Raw genomic sequence first — 4,617 nt, forward strand, 5'->3', positions numbered from 1 at the left:
CGCTTCATTTCCCTGTCCACAGACTCCAAACCTGCCCAGGCCTCTAGAGGCTGGCACAGTTCTGAACTGCGGTGGGAAACAAGAGTTTCTGAAGGCTTTGGAATGGATTTTAATACCAAACCCATGAGTCAGCCCTGGAGAAGGCAATGGAGCAAAGCTCAGAGGAGTCAATAGAGCTTTCTATGTGGACAGGTGCCAGGCTGAGACAGGCGCGGACACCACTGAGATCCAAGCCTCACATTCTAAGGAGATACACTATGGTAAGACCAACACCGACAACAGCAAAACCAGCAACTTTCTGCACACCGACTCTTGCTCTTTTGTTAATCGCCAAGAGGCTAGATGATGCGGGGCTTCATCCAGCACGTCAGTAGATTCTTGAGAGGAAGGGTGTGCTTTGGTCAGAGACTTGAAACTCCAGGGATGACCAAACACTAGAACAAACCAAAATGATCATCTAATAAACTGCACAGTTCAAACTTGGAAGGATGGGTGTCACGTGGGCTATGAGTAGTTTTAGGTGCTGAACTGGACAACAGTGCTGGGTTATTGGTTTATTTGGTTAAACACCAATCTAGATGACGTTATTGTGGTGTGAGTGCGTGCGTGCGTGCGTGCATGCGTGTGCAGGTAAAGGTGCTTGTGGTCAAACCTCATGTTCTGAATTCATTCCGCAGGATCCCCTTGATGGAAGGAGAAAACTGATCCCTGAAAATGGTTCTCTGGCTTTCCCACAAGCACTGTGGGATGTGGGTTTGCCTCCTCCATACATAAATAAATGTAATTTTAAAAGATGCTGTAAGTAATATGCAAATCAGCAGACTTTGAGCAAGGCCAACTAGTCTCCATATTGTAGTTTGCTCCGTGCAGTCATTTGAAACTCTTAAGAGCAAAAGTGAACTTCTAATGAGAAAGGAATTCTAAAAACTCAGACACAAAATACCTGCCTCCCTGCCTGCCTGAATCTCTGGCTGGCTGCCCATTGTGTTCATTTGGAATCGAGACTGCTTCATCACATCAAAGCTCTCACAGATACTAAGTCTGTCACACTTCCCTATAGATTTTCTTTTTCTTTTTCATGTTTTGATTTTTCGAGTCAGGGTTTACTCTGTAGCTTTGGAACCTGCCCTGGAAGTAGCGCTTGTAGACCAGGCTGGCCTCGAACTCACAGAGATCCGCCTATCTCTGCCTCCCAAGTGCGCCACCACTGCCCAGCATTTTTTTTTTTTTATTTTTGGGAATAGAGTATATACATGCAATGAAATATAATCGTATCTATCCCCGCTTCCTCCCTCCAACTCCATTCATAGCCCTCCAGCGCACCCATCCCAACTTCTCACTTCTTTTTTTCTTTGTGTCTTTTTCTTTTCCCCTTAGTCTGGTGGGTTACGTGGATGGGTGTGGGAAACCTCCCAGTGGTCACATTCTCAGTGAAGTTCAATTCTCTCTCCTCCAGCAACTATCCACCGCCAATAACTCCAGTACGGTGTGGGGCCTGGAGATCATTTATCTATCTGTGAAAGGATTTGGGCTGGCTTGATTTTGTGCAGGCCTTGATCATTTATCTATCTGTGAAGGGATTTGGGCTGGCTTGATTTTGTGCAGGCCTTGAGTAGGTAGCCACAGCTGCAGCGCATTCCTGAATCTGATAGCCAGGTCCGGTTTAAAGACAGCTACACCCCGCCTCCTCGTCCTGTGGTGCTTACAGTCTTTCTGGCTCCTGTTTTGCAAGGTTCCCTAAGCGTTTGTGAAGGTGGGGTTGACGTAGACGTCCTGCTTAGTTGAGCAGTCGCCGTCTCTTATTCTCAGCTCTGTGACCAGTTGCACATCTCGCCATCGACCGCTGTCCACTGCAAAAGACGCCTCCCTGGCCAAGGTTGAGCAGAGCCCAGGTCTGTCAGCACCGGGAGTTAGGGCGACTGAGGAAGTTTGGGCCCCGACAGGTTTTGAACTTAAAGCTCCCACAAGTACTTGTATTACGTTCTAAAAAAAATATCTGTCTCTTTTATTTTCATCTCTGTCTCTAACTGTAGCCACTCAGTTTTGTTTCTCCGGAGCAACCTGACAGCTTGCTTCAGCCTCTTTTATACACAGGTAAGGGGGAGGCTGGGCTCTTTAGTAAAAATGGGAATCATACACCTTTGCCCTGTCCAAGTTTCAGTCCTCTCTCCCCTGCCCCCGCGGGAGGGAGGACACCTGTGAGAAGCACTTGGGACCCAAGCAAGAAGGGTAGAGAGGACAGCTGAGCCACCTCACTCAACTCGCAAGGCATAGTTCAGATGCCTTTATCCACCCACTCTGCAGGATGATGCTTTGCCAGCTGGGTACAGGGGGCACCCCAGAGAAGATGGCACTCCAGGGTGTGCTAGGGAGGAGACCACACCATGCCCAAGCTTGCCACTTTGGCGCAAAGTTTGAGTCCTAGAAAGTTAAGAAGACAATACAATGGAAAACTTTCTACCTTTTCTTTAATCGCATGTTAGCAGGACACCCGTGCACAAAAGGTTCCCCCCTCCCCTCTATCTTGAAGGACAAAGATTAGTCAACTAAAGACGATTTTAAATTCTTACCAGCTTGCAGATGGCACCAGAGGAATCTACACAACAGACTTTTTTAACTACCTTTATCTACTGTTAATTTCCTATGTATTTGCTTTCTCACAATGTGTTGCTCTGGAGACATAAGGTCCTTTTCCTTTATCTTGTCACTCATCCGAAAATATTTCATTATTATTTTTTCTTGTTGAAGGTGCTATACAAACTGGAACTTTGAGCCACTTGAAGAATCACCCATCCCCTGAGTCTGTACATCTCTCGTGTCTCTGAAATGCACGTGTTTATACACTTGCTTATTTTTCTCTTGCTTTTTCCTTTTGTTCAAAGAACGTCATCTGAGAACGCACAAAACAGGGATTATTCTTCCTCCTTTCCAGGTGCTTGGGGATAAGGAACGAACCGAAAGGGAGGTGCAAGGGAAGAGCACCCACCAGCAAAGGCCTAGAGGGCAGAAAGGTTGTGGCAGGGTCTGCTATAAAAATAAAATATTGTGGTATCAGAGAAGATGGGGGTGGGCGCAGCGTACGGAGGGTTGGAGTTGCGCGTGCGCAAGGCTGGCCCTGGGCGGGGGCGGGGGTTAGTTTGGGAGGATTTACTCCTACTCCTGGCATGCTAAAGCGGCTTTCTTCGGCTATTGTGTTTTGTGGTTGTATTTTTTGAGTTGGGGCACTCGGGATGGGGAATTGAAAGTCGTGTGTTGGATGAAAAGGCAGTCTGACAGCAGTAACCATTGGTTTCAGCCTGTTTTTTTTCTGGGTTTAGGGGAACAAACACGTAGTGTGGCAATTGTTAGCAGGAGGCTTTTGTTCCCGCCACATACTTTTGCAGAACTCGGGGTTCACGGCTAAAGGAACAAGGCTTAAATGAAAGGGGGCGTGTTTAAGAAATCTGAATCCAGATGGTAAGCAACTATATCATTACATTTTATAATCCATTTTGCTTTCCTCTCACTCTCACGTGATCTGTGCCCGGCTATTGTGTTAAACACAAAAGAAGAGTCAAATAATTTTATGTAAGAGTACAGTCCACAAAAGCGGTAAGAGTCTTCAAATACTGAACCAGAACAACGTCTCGTGAGCCCGGATAGCTCAGTCGGTAGAGCATCAGACTTTTAATCTGAGGGTCCAGGGTTCAAGTCCCTGTTCGGGCGCTACTGTTTTCTTTTAAAAAATTACTAGGATTACTCATTTTAGGGTATTAGACATCATGTCATTAAAAAAAAAAAATGCAAAAATCCTGGGGAGCACACCACAAGCCTCGTGGGTACTTGGGAAGGAACTCGAAAGTTTCGGAGACAGCCACTGTCCCTCGGCCCCACGGGTGGCTGTCTCGGGTTTGCCTATATCGTCCCAGCCTGCTTTTAGGAAAAGACGCATCTCTGGGAACTGAAACCCCACCTAGAGCAGCTTTCCTCTTCACACCAGCTCAAACGTCCCCTGCCCCGAAGTGTGCCCATGCTTACCGCGAGATGTTGAAATTGAGGTAGAGTTGTTTGTTAGTGGAAGAAAGGGGTCATCGTAACGGAGAGTGCATTCCTGGGCTGGGACAGATCCGAAAAGCCAGCGTACACCTACGAAAAATTCATACACTCTCATTCACATTCTTGCAGGATTTTTAAGAAATTGACTGGTAAACACAAAAAGTTTGGGTGCAAGTTCCCCGAGGTGAAGCAATTTTCCCTGGGAGGAGAAACCATCCTTTGCTTAACAAATATTGAGTCTCCCTTGGTTCAGGTAGTACACGGAATGAAGTCGACCTCCTGCTCTCTGGATGGGGAGTTAAGTAAGCCTCCCTCGAAAGGCCTAGAATGTCCCGGTGAGCTAGGCAGTGCAAAGATGGAGGTGTAAATGTACCACACTTTTATCCATTCTTCTGTCGAGGGGCTTTTAGGTTGTTTCCAGGTTCTAGCTATGACAAACAAAGCTGCTATGAACACAGCTGAGCACATGTCCTTGTGGCACGATTGAGCATCCTTTGGATATATACCCAAAAGTGGTATTACTGGGTCTTGAGGAAGGTTGTTTCCTAATTTGCTGAGAAATCGCCACACTGACATCCAAAA

At 46.7% G+C, this 4,617-nt stretch overlaps 1 non-coding gene across 1 annotated transcript; it reads left to right on the plus strand.

The window, feature by feature from the left end:
• The first annotated feature begins 3,632 nt into the window (after positions 1 to 3,632).
• Trnak-uuu lies at positions 3,633 to 3,705 on the plus strand. Its single transcript has one exon. It is a non-coding gene; the product is annotated as a tRNA-Lys (tRNA).
• The last annotated feature ends 912 nt before the right edge of the window (positions 3,706 to 4,617 follow it).

The sequence above is a fragment of the Microtus ochrogaster genome, unplaced genomic scaffold (assembly GCF_000317375.1).
Source record: "Microtus ochrogaster isolate Prairie Vole_2 unplaced genomic scaffold, MicOch1.0 UNK56, whole genome shotgun sequence".
In the NCBI taxonomy this organism is placed as follows: Eukaryota; Metazoa; Chordata; class Mammalia; order Rodentia; family Cricetidae; genus Microtus; species Microtus ochrogaster.